The following is a 16,965-nucleotide window of genomic DNA, read 5'->3' as shown; positions in this document are numbered from 1 at the left end:
AAAACCTGTACTGCCACCAGTGCTGAGAGGCAGAGGTGACAGTCCACAGGTCATACTCCTCCACTAATTCTTCCCCAGCTGAAACTGAAGCCAAATGATCTCAGCGGGAGCAGGAACAGAGGAAGCTTACAATTCAGGCTGTCAGTCTTTTAAAGAGGATCACATCATCACAGCTTGATGCTATTTTGTAAATGTGACCTGCCAGAATCGTCAGATTCTAACTGCAACGGCTAACTTTCAGTAAGAGCAGTAAAAAATTGAAGAAACTTCTTGTTGTTACTGACTTTCCACTCAAATGCTTCTAAATTATTCAAAGGTTGTACAAAATAAGATAAGAAATGAAGTTAACTTCTGCACAAAAAGTTTCTTCCTTAAAGAAATGCAGTAAGTAATCGTTATATATATAATAATGATGGTATGTAGAACATTCAACAGAATTTTAAAAAAAAACAACCCCAAAATATATTCAGGTTGAATATTTTTGAGTTCTTTATTCCCTAAAGCTCTATAAGCAACAGATAATAACAAACAATGAAATTATTACCCTACAAAGAACACTTCACATGGTGCCTGAGAGCTTGCTGATAGTACAGGTACTATAGAAAAAGCTGCATTTGCAGCAGTGTCATTATTGACAGAAACGAAAATGGCAATACCTATGATGAGCTAATTATGAATTAATTATAGCTGAAAAGGGACAGCTGTGGGTCTGAGAAACATGCAGTTTCAAGGCCCAGAAAGCAAACATGAAGAAGAGTAACACAGTGACAGCAATCTAACACATATACAAGTTTCTTTGACTTACAATAAGAGTAAGGAAAAATGTATGTAAGACAACAGCCCGTGTCACAATCAGTTAATAAACGCTTATGCTGCCTATTCTAGACCAAATAATTTATTTAAAGCCTGCACCAGCAGACAGATCTCAAATGCCACGGTTATAAGCTCTTTTGAAACCTCTCAGAGAACACACCTAAAAGAACTCAGATGGGATACACCTTCCTCAATTTAGTATTAAAAAGTTATTTTAATAATCACTAAAAATATCAGTTGGACAAGTTTCAAATTACTTTAATATACTTGGAAAAAAATGTGGTATGTTGCATTCAGTGGGATCAAGCATCAATTAAGCACAAGTTTACAAAGCAATATTCGTCAATAAAATACTTAGTTCAGGCAGGTTTAATAAATAGGAAGCTCTTTTAAGATAGTTCCAATGCAATTATACAAAGGTTTGTGCTATGGGGATGCAGAGGGGAGAGACAAAGGTGAACAAAGAGGGAAAAGTGTTGCAAGTGCAGTAAGTATTGGAATGAAATGAAGGAATTAATTTCTCAGATGCATTGTGAACACTAGCAAGCGAGGTAATTCTCAAAGGCAAGTGAGGAAAGTGTATCTATTTGTACACATACATTAAACTAGAATCATAAAATCATTAGGTTGGAAAAGACCTTTAAGATCATCGAGTCCAACTGTTAACCTAACACTGCCAAGTCCACCACTAAACCATGTCCCTAAGCACCACATCTACACGTGTTTTAAATACTTCCAGTGATGGTGACACTTCCCTGGGCAGCCTGTTCCACTGCTTGATAACCCTTTCCGTGAAGAAACTTCTCCTGATATCCAATCTAAACCTCCCCTGGCACAACTTGAGGCCGTTTCCTCTCGTCCTGTTGCTTGTTACCTGGGAGAAGAGATCAACATGTACCTCACTACAACCTCCTTTCAGGTAGTTGTAGAGAGTGATAAGGTCTCCCCTCAGCCTCCTTTTCTCCAGATGAAACAACCCCAGTTCCCTCAGCTGCTCCTCATAAGACTTGTGCTTTAGACCCTTCACCAGCTTCGTTGCCCTTCTTTGGACTCACTCCAGCACCTCAATGTCTGTCTTGTAGTGAGGGGCCCAAAACTGAACACAGTATTCAAGGTGCAGCCTCACCAGTGCCGAGTATAGGGGGACGATCACTTCCCTTGTCCTGCCGGCCACACTATTTCTGATACAAGCCAGGATGCTACTGGCCTTAAATGCTATTAAACTCCCCTGAGGAGGTGCTGAAGACACTTGTAAGTCTGAATGGTCAGTAGGCAAGACGGAGGGGAAATAAAGCCTGGGACAAACTGCTCCCATTACAAACTTCCACGAGCCTCTGTGACTCTCCCCTCCTCAGTTTTGCACTTTCTTTTTGACTGAGAGTACATATAAGTTTTGGAATAAAAGTGGTGTCTTTGCTCAAGTTAATGAAAGACTACTTCAGCTGGGCTTTTCAGACATTACTAGTATGTGAACAAGAGTCTGCAGATTTACCAAGAGTGAAATTACGTGTGGGACTTTAATTGGTTTCACTCCAATATTTAACTCATTGCAGCTCTCATGCTTTTGTTTTGCTTAGTTTTCTGTGCAGTCACTTACAAATCCCCTGAAGGAAAAAAAAATAAGAGGTCGTGGCCTCACAGATGATAGAATCCCAGGAGGCAAACCTGTATCTTCATGAACATTTAGAAACATTCAAATCTTCCCATATCAAGCAACCCAGACATGCTTTCTCAACTTGCACAAGTGTGCTTTGAGTCACAGAATCACAGAATGGTTGAGGTTGGAATGGACCTCCAGAGGTCATCCAGTCCAACCTCCCCTGCTCAGGCAGAGTCACCTAGAGACAGCAGCCCAGGACCACAGCCAGACAGCTTTTGAGAATCTCCAAGCAGAGAGACTCCACAAGCTCCCTGGGCAACCTATGCCAATGCTCAGTCACACCCTCACAGTAAAAAAGGGTTTCCTGATGTTCAGAGGGAAGCTCCTATGTTTCAATTTGTGTCCATTGTCACTAGGCATCTCTGAAAAGAGCCTGGCTCTGTCTTCTTTGCAGTCTCCCTTCAGATAATGATATATATTGAAAAAGATCCCCCCTCCCGGAGTCTTTTCTTCTCCCGGCTGAACAGCCTGGAGGCAGCTCTCTCAGCCCTTCCTCATAGGAGAGATGCTCCAGCCCCTTCATCATCCTCATGGACTTTGTTGGATTCTTTCCAGTATGTCCAGCTCTTTCTGGTGCTGGGGAGCCCAGCACTGCACACAGTACTCCAGGTGTGGCCTCACCAGTTCTAAGCAGAGGGCAAGGATCACCTCCCTCAACCTGCAAAGTTGGCTGAGAACTAAGAAATGCCTTGAGATGGCTTATTTCTAAAACAGAATGTAGTGCTGGATGTGAACAGTGAAACCTGGTGTTCAAATTTATATTAAAAATATGGCAATAGGATTCTACTCGACAGCGGGGCAGTCTTGAGAGATGAGCTATCTGGGAAATTTTTGTTCCCTGAGGCTTGTGTCTTCTGGGTGTGGTCCCCAAAAGCCTTGTGATGTCACCAGAAAGTCACTGTGACCCCCATGACAACAATTGTTCTGGGGCACGGGGCAGCCCTGAAGGGCCACAGTGCTGTCCTCATCCATCGAGGGTAGACGTTTGCAGATGAGGGATCAAAGGATCCCCATCCTGCGGGTTCCTTCTGAGGGCACAGAGAGGATCTACCAGACGGGGACACCAGCAGGGCCCAGGGTGCTGGTCCCAACCTGCCGCAGCCCCAGGCTCAGGCTGGTGTTCCTGAGAGGCCAGGAATCGCTTTCTTGCCTTCCCAATTCCTACCTGCATGTGTTGGAGAGGTCAGTCACCACCCTTCCCTGAGAGCAGAACATGCAAAGACACCCCTGGTGTCATTCATCTATCCCGGGATGGTCTCTGATGTTTCTGGCAGCACAAGCACAGCCTCGAGGCAGAGCAGGCAACTCTTCTGTGCTCAACTTCCACAGCTCTGCTGCTTCCTGCAGTTTCATCTCCAGGGCAGGTCATGAGCTTTGTATCTCTTTAATTTGCAGTGCAAGATGGCGTTGGAGGAGGACTTGGAAGAAGACAGCACCTCTTCGGCTGCTGCCGGCACCAGGCAGGTGCCCCAGGCCGCCGCACCACAGGATGCTTCTGAGGACCTCAAGTGCCCAATCTGCTGGGGCACCATTAATGACCAAGCCTCTGTGGGCTGGTGCAGGCACAATTTCTGTTTTTCCTGCATATTGCAGTGGTCCCGCATAATAGCTGTGTGCCCAATCTGCCAGTTGTCTTTCCAATACATCTACCGCAAGGTGGGAGAAAATAACTATACCGTGTACCCCATCACGCCAAACAACAGCTCCGCCAGCCATGATGAAGGAGGGAGAACTCGGTCCCGCTCTGGAGGAAGGAGGCGGCGCCATTCCTCAGGCAACCAGCACCGCAGCTCTTCCAGCAGAGAACGTGGACGTGGCCACACTGGGGCCTCAGAGAGGGGCCAACACAGGTCCCCAAGGCGGCACCATGACAGCCACAGCGGGGTTCAGCATGCCCAGGGCTACAACCCCCCGAGCAGGAGACGGCAGCAGAGCAGGAGCAGGTCTCAGGACACTCCTCGTGACACTGCTCATGACGAGGGCAGAGCTCCAAGGACCCAGTGGGATGTCCCGGCCTCATCGGGAAGGAGCAGGCACCGACAGCGGCGAGGCCGGGTGTCCTCCAGAGAACAGCGGGCAACAAGGAGCCGATCCCGGCGGAGGTCCCGCACCACTCGGTGGGAGCAGCAAAGGAGGAGGGATCGCGTCCAGGAGCAAACTCCAAGCCCCGAATGGGACATCCCAGCTTTTTCTGGGAGGAGCGAGCGCCGTCAGTGGGGAGGACGGGTTTCCTCCAGGGAACAGCAGGTGACAAGGAGCCGATCCCAGCAGAGGTCCCGCAGCACTGGACGCCAAACACAGCAGGAGCAGCGAAGGAGGGACCGCAATGAGGCGCGAGCTCTAAGCCCAGAACAGGACGTCCCAGCTTATTCTGGGACAAGACAGCGCCGTCAGCGGGGAGGCCAGGTGTCCTCCAGGCAGGCAACAAGGAGCCGATCCTGGCGGAGGTCCCGCAGCACTCAGCGCCAAACACAGCAGGAGCAGCTAAGAAGGAGGGACCGCAATGAGGCGCGAGCTCTAAGCCCAGAACAGGACGTCCCAGCTTATTCTGGGACAAGACAGCGCCATCAGCGGGGAGGCCAGGTGTCCTCCAGGCAGGCAACAAGGAGCCGATCCTGGCGGAGGTCCCGCAGCACTCAGCACCAAACACAGCAGGAGCAGCGAAGAAGGAGGGACCGCAATGAGGCGCAAGCTCTAAGCCCAGAACAGGACGTCCCAGCTTATTCTGGGACAAGACAGCGCCGTCAGCGGGGAGGCCGGGTGTCCTCCACGCAGGCAACAAGGAGCCGATCCCGGCGGAGGTCCCGCAGCACTCAGCGCCAAACACAGCAGGAGCAGCAAAGGAGGAGGGAACGCGAGGAGGGGCGAGCTCTAAGCCCTGAACAGCAAGTCCCAGCTTATTCTGGGACAAGACAGCGCCGTCAGTGGGGAGGCCGGGTTTCCCCCAGGGAACGGCAGGCGACAAGGAGCCGATCCCGGCGGAGGTCCCGCAGTCCTGCCGAGCGCAGGGCCCAGTAGCACACTGTACCAAGAAGGGTACTACTATGTGCCATGCTACTCGTGTCAGAAATGATACTACTTTACATGAAAACTACTCCTACTAACAACCGCAAAAATTAATCAAACTATAAAGCTCGGGGCCAAGGATCTATTCTTCCTTATAAAACACATCTGAAAATCGAAAGGGACTCGTGCAAGGCATTTTAGGGTTATGATGATAAGAGCATAGAAACTTGGGTGCTGTTTTTTTCATACATGGTTCTATGTTATGCTTGTCTATAAAATGTTGTACTGAACATTTTAAAGGGGTGTGCCTTTTCTCCTCATATTGCATTTCCACAGTACAATCAACTGAAGATTTAATCACTTTTTCTCCTTTCTGCCCTGGTACCAATGACACCAATGGCTTATTAGAAAACCTCTTGTCCTTCCACATCACCTGTTTCCTCACAGTTTGCCTCAAATATCCCCCAGAATAACTTTACTTGTAACTTCCCACTCTTCTCACAAGGTGGCAGTGACCACAGAATCACAGAATCAATTAGGTTGGAAGAGACCTCTGCGATCATCGAGTCCAACCATTGCCCTGACACCACCCTGTCAACTAGACCATGGCACTAAGTGCCATGTCCAGTCTTTTCTTAAACACATCCACAGATGGTGACTCCACCACCTCCCTGGGCAGCCCATTCCAATGTCTAATAACCCTTTCTGAAAAGAAATTCTTCCTAATGGCCAACCTGAACCTCCCCTGGCGAAGCTTGAGGCTGTGTCCTCTTGTCCTGTCGCTAGTTGCCTGGGAGAAGAGGCTGACTCTCACTTCACTGCAACCTCCCTTCAGGTAGTTGTAGACTGCAATAAGGTCACCTCTGAGCCTCCTCTTCTCCAGGCTAAACAACCCCGGCTCCCTCAGCCGTTCCTCATAGGTCATACCCTCCAGACCCTTCACCAGCTTGGTCGCCCTCCTCTGGACTCGCTCCAACACCTCAACATCTTTCTTGAAGGGCGGGGCCCAGAACTGGACACAGTATTCAAGTTGCGGCCTCACCAGTGCCGAGTATAGAGGGACGGTCACTTCCCTAGACCGGCTGGCTACACTATTCTTAATAGAGGCCAAGATGCCATTGGCCTTCTTGGCCACCTGGGCACACTGCTGGCTCATGTTTAGCCGGCTGTCAATCAGCACCCCCAGGTCTCTTTCCACCGGGCCGCTTTCTAACCACTCTTCCCACAGCCTGTAGCGCTGCATGGGATTGTTGTGGCCGAAGTGTAAGACCCGGCACTTGTTCTTGTTGAACCTCATGCCATTGGTCTCGGCCCATCTATCTAACCTGTCCATAAGTGAAGCCAATTCACAATTACTCTGCTCTATCGCAAAGAGACTGCCTACAATGTCTGTCCAAATTTAATGGCTGGTAGCAAGCCTTTGAAAAGCTCATAGTCTTCTCCTTCCTCATTAGAGACTTCAAAAGTAACCCTCAAAGACTTTATAGAGAAATTTTTCCCCATCATATGCTCTGTACAGGGCCTCACATTTAATGCCCTCAGTGGGAGTACATGCTACAGACTCTTCAGACCACGTCCAAAGACTACCAAGTCATTGAAAAACAGTGGTGTAGCAAGAACATTGTTACTTTCAGGTAAGACTGGTGGGAAGAGGAGTTTTCTCAAAAGACAGAGGTGATACAATACATTAATTACAGGACCAAGACAAATTGTATTACATTTTTGTATTTACCTAAAGTATCCCTCTATTCTGTACACTCCTTGTGTCACTCCATGAGTAGGAACACTACAGACCAGAAGGAGAAGGACACTGCCATGTAGGAATTCAGACCAGGATCAAGCTGCTGACTTGCTGGCTCACAGCACTGATGTGCAGCAAGTTGCGTCAGTTATAAACTATGACCTGCTGACCAACTGGGAAAACTATGATAACATGTAATGCACACTAGAAAACATAACCCATACCTTTAGATATTAAAACTACGTGTTTATTTTTATGAATGCAACCGTTACACATTTTGTGTTTACTGAAATCCAGAGTTAGTATAGGATTTTGGGAACAATGGAAAAAGAAGGTCCATAATCAGCAGCATTCTTCCAGTGAGGACAAACACAAGGAACTCAACGGTACATTTTCAACAACACTGATCTTAGGCAAAAAGAGAAAAGAAAGCATTCCTTGAGAAGAAACTTCACACATTTTCCACCCACTTTGGCTCTGAGCTAACTGAAATAAAGCAGGAAGACAGAGAGCTATTCAATTACCTCCTACAGTACCTGTCAATCCCCAAGCATGCTTCATTCTCGCCTTTCATCAATAACAGTACTCTCACACTTGCTTCTTTATAATACACATGTATCTCATCCCTCTTAATTGGAAGAGAACATACATATCACAGTCATGCAAAGGAGATCACCACTAAAGAAGTGTCAGGGACTAAAGGCACTTCTAGCATCTTTTTAGATACACTCTTCCCTATGAAAACTGATCTTCAGCTCTCTCCAGACTTGGAGCTGTAAAATTCTGGAAATACTGTCAGCCCGTTTATGATTTTTTTGAGGGGAATAGCTTCTTTTTCCTTCTCTTCACTGATTCAGTATAAAATGGAATAGCTGAGGGAGTAGCTCTTACTTTTTCAAAACTATCTGCTTTACTCTTACAGTGCCAATAAAATTATGTTAATTATAGTTCACTTCAAAGTACTTGACACCTATTACAAAACTTCTGTCATGAATATAGTTTTTCCATTAAAATTAGGCATCCCACAGTAAAAACATCCTTTTGCTACACTCAGAGTCATGTCAAAACTCATCAAAAAATAATGTTCTTCTTGCCAGCTTGTCCAACCTACCAAAAAATGAAATCTACACATCCCTTTCTGCTGACAACACTTGTCTCCGAATTAGAGGAATTCTGCAAGCCTACCTTACACCTTACCTATCTGGCTTTCCTCATTCTTGTGTTTGTAGTACTGGCATCACTTTATTAAAGAAACATGAGCTGCTGTTACAAGGTCAGGCCCTTTTAAAGAGTGATCTGTTTCCATTAATGGGCGTGATTTCCAGAATGGGAATATCACCAGCCTCTTGCCTGTATGTAATATTATGCATAGCAAGGTTATCTAGTAGTCTGAGAAGTACACTTTTTCTACATGTGCTTTTAGTTAATAATTGCTAAATCACAGACATCTCTATCTTACAAACAGCTTTTTTAAAAATCATTAAAAAATTACACAGTTGGAACCTTGAATGCCTACAATAATGTTAAAATCACACAAAATCCCAGCGTATTTTTAAAACGGCAAATACTAACAATTAACATGAAGGCTCATTTTCTGCCTAAGGTGTTTCAGTTTTAATTGAAAGCAGGGCTATTGGATTTTGAGAGAGAAAAATAAGTCAGATGGCTCAATAAAAACAGCTGGACAAATTAAAGTTAACTTAATTCATGAGAAGGGAACATTGTAAGAGGTTTTCAGTCATGAAAAGGACAGCCAAACCCTGAAGGACAGGTAACTTAAAGGTAAAAACACTCAGTGTCTAATAGGAGTTTGGAGGGGTTATTAGGACAGCACAATCAGCCACAAGCTCTGAAAAATTAGCCAGTGGCTCACTGCATTTGTCCAGAAACACATGCATCTGTTAACAACATTCCTCCACTACGTGTACATATACTCATTAACTCACACAGCTAGTTGGGATGATTCAGGGAGGATAAAGGAGTAATTCCTATTACAACAGACACAAGTAAGGCAATACCTCTGCCAGCGATTAATTTAATACGTGTAAGAAAACTGCGGGTCAAACCTATATGTCTATGTTATCTGTTGTAGACAGATATGAACTGGATTTGTCTACACTCAAAATCACCAGAACCTTTATAACTGTATTAACTCAAGCTGAACCACACTGGCTCTCAGGCAAGAAAAGTGGCTATTAAAATAATGTTGGGAAAGAATTCTAAAAGGCAAGTCACAAAGGAATGACAGAGACCTGTAAAATCAGGAATGGTATGAGAAGGAACAGAAAATGAGTATTCACTATTTGTCAGGAGTGGAAAGCATCAATTTGTCATGTTAGTAATTGAAAACAAACGAAAAAATTACTTTTACATACAATGTGTAATTACATTGTGGAACTACTGAAAGCATCCATATTGACAAAATCATGTCTTTTACAGATTTTTCTCTTATGATTAGATTCCATGATGTTCCATAAGGCAAGATGTCGTACTGAAAGTCTTTTCAAGTTGGGCACATCTAAAAACGCAGTGTCTATTAAAAATTTCATTCATACTGCAGGCTTTTTTCACTATTGGTCCTAATGACCGTTACCCTCTATCAAGTTGCCTATTTTACAAAAAGTAGAGGAAACACAGGGAAGTGACCACACCCTTTAGCGAGTACTCATTAGACCGTATCTAGAACGCTGGGTTCAGATTTGCCTCCCTCTCCCCCAGAAGAGGAAAGACATTGACAAAGTGGAGCAAGTTCAGCAGAGGCCACCCAAGCAGGTTGAGGCTGGAGCATGTGCCCTGTGAGAAGAGGCTGAGGGAACTGGACCTTTATTGTGGGTAAGAGACAGCTTTGGGGGACCTAACAGCAACTCCCCAGTGCCTATGGGAAGACTGAGTCAGGCTTTTCATAGCGGTGTGTAACGGGGGAATGAGAGACAACAAGGAAAAGGTGAAACGAGAAAGGTTTGGACTGGGTATAAGAAAAAACTTTCTCACCGTAAGGACAGCCCAGCAGCGCTGTAAGTTGCGCAGAGATGTTGTGCCATTTCTTCCTTTGAAGGCTTTCAAGACCCAACTAGATAAATCCCTGAATGACCCAGTCTGACCCTATAGTGGGCCCTGCTTTGAGCAAGAGGTTGGACTAGAGACCTCCTGAGGTCCCTTCACACCTGAACTATCCTATGATCCTATAAACACAGTATCTTTCAGACCTATACTTGTCTGTCAAATTTGCTTAAACTTGTCCAAAAGACTTAAATGTTATCGCAGATAAAGTTAGAAAAGGACATAGAAACAACATGATTGCATAAGCCCTGTATCCTTAGGAAACTTTTTTAACATAATGTAATAATACAGGTGGAAAAGAAATTAAAGATCTAAAGAACTTCATAGAATCATATTCATATTTCTAACTGATTAAAAACCAAAGAGAATTAACAAGAAAATAAATAAGGAGAAAATGAAAGTGAGCAAAGACTGAATAAAACTGAACTTAGATTTCCTATCCTCTTCTCTACATAGGGAACTGATTTTTACTGCCTGGTTACTATTTTGCCTCGACCCACAGAGCTCTCAGCAACTTGCAGAGATATGCCAAAGGGGTTGTTTCCTCTCCAAATTATAGTATCAGTAGAAATACAATTACCTAATGTATTTATCTACTGATCTATGGCTAGATCAATATAGATTAGAAAAGCTATAAAGAGAATATTAATAGTGTAAATAACTAGAAAAGTTCTCAAGTGGATATATCAGGTTTTGATAAATTTATGAACCTCATCTGCTCAGACACACAGCTTTCTAGGGAGAATTTTAAGCCTGATTGCCAAGTAGTTCCTCAGTACACTAATCCATGTAATTCTAGTTTGATAGCCAAGTAATTCCTCAATACACTATTCCAAGTAATTCTAGATACATACCAATTGTAATCATGAAAAAAAATAGTATTTATGATGAAATTTACGGTAGCAAATTGTCAGTCTTTCTCAGTAAAAATAACAAACAGCAATCATTCAAGGTCAGCATCAGCATGTGCAGTATACAGAAAAGATCTGGGATGCATTTTGAGTGCAATGGCCTACTGAGTAGTTGTTGATAAAATTAAAGAGTCACAGCAATGTTAGCTACAAGATATGTTTTTTTATTGCTTTTTGTGAAAACATTGATATTAGACGGACTGAGCAATTACAACATTGATTAAATATACTTTTTATCAAAATGTTAAAAAGCAAGCAAGTCACTGGGTAAGATTTTAAAGACTAAGGTTCTTTCAAAAGTGTCTTTGAAGTCCAACGTATATTCCTTTGGGGAGTTAGCCTGCATAGGCTGGGATGAAAGTTTGGTGTTGGCAGCTGCTGTATTGCTAGAACTGCAGTGTGCAGTTCACTAAGTAGCTGAACTCAGTATCAGTTCTCTCTTCTTACCTCTTACCTTCAGAGCGGCTTAGATAGTATTATGAATATGCCACCAGTTAGATGAAAGGCAAACTTGAAAGTTGCCATTCTATTTTTTATTTAATTCTGGTTTTCTTTCATCTGAAAATGAAACTACTTGTAAAAAGAGGAAGTAGAGAGGATGAAGATTTACTCAGACCAGAACAAAAAGAAAGCAAAACCCACAAAAATCTCAAGAGTGTAGTTATTTCTGAACATATTCCTAGGTGTCCTTTAATTTAACATCCTAGAAAACTGCATTGCTATGATGTGTAGGAATGTAGTTCTTTGTCAACAAAGATTTTTGTAGCTTCTAATGTGTTAAAGTCCATTCAACAAGGCACTTTAAGACATGCTGAAGTGCTCTCCTGGATTAATCTGAACAGAAAACATCAATGCTGTGTTACATATTGTTATATATTGTATGGTGCAGAACAGATAAGTAGGGGTGAAAGATAAATCAATCAATGAAGTCACTGGTAAGTCCCCAGTGAGATATTCATTACCTATCCCTGGCTATCTGAAAGCTGATGGTATTCTTGAGAGGGTGGCTCTGCCTAGCTGGAGCAACTAGCAAAAAGGAAGCTTTTCTGTCTCTTCACAGTTTCTGGAAAGGAGGAAATACCTTCTTTTTCTCTCTTCAGTCCTAGAACTTATTAGTGATAAAAAAGTCTGCTATTCTGTCCTCAGAGCAAAAAAGAGATGAACAGCGGGGTTTGTTTGGTTTTTTTTTTCCTGCTCTTACTTAGACTTTTAGGGCTTTTCTGTACTGTGAGGTAGAACAGCTACAGAATAAGACTGACATCTGGAAGTACACAGCATCGAAAATTATTAAAAGATGCCACACTTACTGAAGTTAAGAACTGGTATAAAATATTACTTGGAGTTCAGGCTTCTCACTGACCCCTCTTGGTTTTCCAGTTAGCCATGCCACTAATGAGCTAATAACCTCTGCTCACACAAAGTATCTGAAAGGAGTCTACAAGCCTTCAAAACAGTAGTTTCCATTTAGGATGTGATCTTGGGCTCAGAAAGTCGACTGTATCTGAAAGAGTGACAGGAAAACTGAAGTTCACTGAGGAAGAGATGATCAAACCCCAAGTAAATGTGAGGAATTGTTGAGAGGTGGAAGAGATTTGGAGTGTCTCAGAATACGACCTTTGCTTCCTAATGTGCTTCTGTCAGCAAACAGAGAAGATTGGCTCTGACTGCTATACAGACAGGAAAATATTCTGTGTGTGTACACACACATATATAAAATGAATAGTTACATACAAAATAAATATACTTTTTATCCATAACTGGTAAGAAAAGCACAAAAGAAAGAAACCAAAGATTCAGTGCAGCTATATATGATCAAATATACCATATCTACCTCTCTACAATGACATTATCTCTTAAACATTCATTGCTTCATCACAAAAGTTTATTTTGTCCAGAGGAGGGCAACAAAGCTGGTGAAGGGTCTGGAGGGTATGTCCTATGAGGAGCGGCTGAGGGAGCTGGGATTGTTTAGCCTGGAGAAAAGGAGGCTCAGGGGAGACCTTATCGCTCTCTACAACTACCTGGAAAGGAGGTTGTAGTGAGGTGGGGGTTGGCCTCTTCTCCCAGGCAACTAGCGACAGGACTAGAGGACATAGCCTCAAGCTGCATCAGGGGAGGTTCAGGTTAGACATTAGGAAGCATTTCTTTTCAGAAAGGGTTATTAGGCAATGGAATGGGCTACCCCAGGAGGTGGTGGAATCACCATCCCTGGAGGTGTTCAAGAGAAGACTAGATGGGGCACTTAGTGCCATGGTCTAGTTGACACCGTGGTGTTAGGTCAAAGGTTGGACTCGATGATCCCAGAGGTCTCTCCCAACCTAATTCATTCTGTGATTCTGTGATTTACAGAAAAGTTGCATCCAGGTGCTCATTAATACTATATAGCCAATGTATACGTTAAGTTTGTTTCTGGCAAATGTCAAGGTCAATGATGTTCAGAGATGCACTAAATCTTACCAGGATTTCATAATTCATCCAAAAGATCACACCATTTCTTATCACAATGGAAGATTACTGATCTGCTTCCGTTGCAATAGATTTTAATTTACCTTATTTCAGACTGAGAGCAACAATTACAAATAATACCTTTGCTAAACAGATATTTTAATTGAAGGACTAAACGTGATATCTAACTGCAGAAAGGTATGTAACCCTTCACTCACAAACCCACTGGACAGCATATCTTTGTTCTGAGTCTCCACTTTGAAGTCTGTACAAATAGATCCTTGCTCCAAAGCATCAGTAACATATACTAAAAGATGATCTGCCTTCCTGTGCTGCCTCTTCAGAAGAAATTGTCAGCAAAATCTAAAAATATATGGTTTATGCAGCAACATAAATTCACACACTTATAAATGTGCAGTGAAAACTGAAGAAGCTGAGTGCTGAAAATGAGTAAAATTTAAGACATTTTAATAATCTGTAAAGATTTTATTGTATAAAGTCTCCTGGGAATTTCTGCAGAATTTTCAATAAATTTGACAGAACACACTCATGCCCACACCACACTCATTAGGTCTTCCTCATCCATACTGCTCTTCTAAGCCATATCTAAGTATTAACCGATAAAATACTGATCTGCAGACATGACAGGGGCATGCTAACAAGGTGCCAATGCTTGGGCCAGTGTATCATTCCTGTTCAGTTTAATGAAACAGCCATAATGTAAGGATACAGAAACTAGCCCACTAATCACTCCAGAAGTAGGAACAAGTGCTAGCTGTAACAAATAGGTTTAACAACTACGTATTAGTTTTAGTTAAGTGACCCTGAGTGTTCTTGGCTACCATTTATCTATGCATGAAAGAGCACTTGGCAACCGAGGCAAGATTAGGGCAATTCTTATGACTGAATATAAACCAAGTATCTACAAACTATTCAAAAAGGAGGAAACCTGAGTCCGGCCTGGAAATAGGATTCTCTACGGCACCTTTAGAAAAGAAAATTTCAAGCAAGTGAACTTGTATTGATAGGAAAGAAAACATGTTAGCATCAGGTAATGTGATTTCATTACACCAGGTTATTTGACAGAGGGAATTAAAACTCATCCTTGAGTGGTATTACAGCCTCATATCACAGCAAACAAGATGCATGTTTTTCATAGGCTTGTCACCTTGCCTTAAGAGTACTTCTTTTCATTGTAGAGGCCACAGCAACAAATTAATATATACAGATGTCAAGAAGACTTGTTTCATTTCCTGCAAATATCCTTCAATTCCTCCAACTATGTTTCTAGGAATCAATTTTAAAAGGCAAAGATGACCTGTTTGAACCTGTCTGCAACCCACTTCATCACTGCTAAACGTGAAAGCCTATTATCTTGTCAAGGGGAAGAAAGGGGCCCAGGATAATGTTTTCAAATGATACAAGTACAGTGTATGCTCCTGGCACATATCCAAAAATCAATGATGGGAAACCTCCCTTTTTTTCCACTAGATCCTTTGCTTCTTATTTAAAAAACCAACCAACCAAACAAACAAAAAAAAAACCAAAACCTTTGAGAGTTAAGATCCATGTCAGCAGCTGTACTAACCAGACAGTATGGATTCAGACACCAAGTATACATGTGTCACAGACAAGATCATGAACAAAGACCAGTTAGATGAAACTGAACCCAGAGTAAGCAGGAGTTCTGACAGTCAGGAAACTTGGCAAGCAACTTGAGAAGCTCCCAATAGCAGTCAAGTGTGCTTGTGATGAATCTACACAGCTGTTTAATTTGTTACAGGCTAGGAGTAAGTTTGAATCCTTGCTGAGCCCTTACACAAGTAGATATCCATAAATGACACCCAGGCATTAAACTCCTAACTCCAGCTGGCTGGAAGACCCCACGCTGGCATAAAATGGCCAGGTATCATTTTTTCATCCTGTCAAAAAGACGCATTTCTTGTTCTCAACTCCACTTCAAAGTGCTGCAGCTATAAGAGCAACATATCATAAAACCAAATACATTCTCAGCTCCCAAGTGTGGCTTTTCTTCATTTCAAGTCAAGTTCAAAGCAATGACACTCATTTTCAAGGCAATTCCTAGCTTGTGGCCCAGGGTATATAAAAGCTGGCCTAAAAGTCTATACCAGACCCTATGAGAAGTGAGTCCACTCCTCAAGCATAGTGTAAGTCACTGTATTATCAGTGTGGAAAAGATTGGGTTCAGCTCTATGGGAGGTAAGGTTTTCCAGAAGCCAGTCTTTCCAGAAGACTAAGATCTAAATACTTGACCTCATGCATTGCTTTTACCTTGATGTCACTATGACAAATATATGGTAAAAAGAGCATAATTAATGAATCTCGGTTTCCTATAAATTTGTGAACAGTATCTTTCATGACCTGTCCTTGCACACAATATCCTTATTTGTTCCTTTTCATCTCGCCTTCCTCCCACATATCTCATCTGCTTAGGTGGGTAAGGAGGCAGCAGATATTTTGGCTGACTCAGAGGTTAGTTTAAGCAACTGTTTGCTACCTTTCAGAATGGATGTGGGGCTGAGCTATGATGTTTTCCCTCAACACGGCTGCTATTTGGAATATCTCCTCTAGACACAACAACCAGTCTTCATTCTTAACAAGATGTAAGGATAAAAATCCATGCATGTGAAGCGCCTACATCAAATATGGCTGAAATTAGCCAACATGTTCAAAAATTATTTGGGGAAAAGGGCCTGGCAGACAAACAGATCACTTAATTGTACAAACTAACTATTTCCTTGGAAATTTTTCCTTAAAATTCCCATAAAAGACATTTCAATACTCTTGTTTTTCCCTAGGACTTGAGAACACTAAATACCTGAAAAATGCAGAAGCACAGGTTACATGAATAGGAGGGAATGTAATATAATGATATTTGATGTAGGAGCCCACAGGCTGCCACTGTGCAGACTCTTCATTACCTTTCTCTTTACTAGCATATCTATAATTAAACTGCTTAATGAATAATGTACAGCAGCCAGGTGAGGCACTATGAACCCAGTATGAATATTTGTGTAGAACAGGATAAAGAACTAGAATAGAATTCAGGAAATTAAGTAAACAGAGACAAGAAATTTCATCTAAAAAGCAGAAGTACCTTTAAGCTTGTTTTTTTCACCAGTTTGAAAGTTGTTTTATTTTGTTATCCAGAAGCTAGCCATACAAATCTGGCATTTGTCCTGCTTTTGTTTAGAAGCAATTCTTTCCTCCAGTAAAGGTAGCTGGCAGGTAAGCCTTTGCAAGTGTGAAAAAGAACAACTGCCATACTTAGAATTGTCAAGCTAACGAAAACGCTCGTTATGCTTCTA

General features: G+C 42.7%; 1 protein-coding gene across 1 annotated transcript in view; it reads right to left on the bottom strand.

Moving 5' to 3' along the window:
* KHDRBS2 (KH RNA binding domain containing, signal transduction associated 2) overlaps positions 1-16,965 on the bottom strand; it is a 409,730-nt gene that overhangs the window by 324,730 nt on the left and 68,035 nt on the right. The window lies entirely within an intron of this gene.

The sequence above is a fragment of the Nyctibius grandis genome, chromosome 1, assembly GCF_013368605.1.
Source record: "Nyctibius grandis isolate bNycGra1 chromosome 1, bNycGra1.pri, whole genome shotgun sequence".
Classification (NCBI taxonomy): domain Eukaryota; kingdom Metazoa; phylum Chordata; class Aves; order Nyctibiiformes; family Nyctibiidae; genus Nyctibius; species Nyctibius grandis.
Note: the sequence above shows the minus strand (reverse complement) of the source record. Positions and strands in the feature narration are given on the sequence as shown.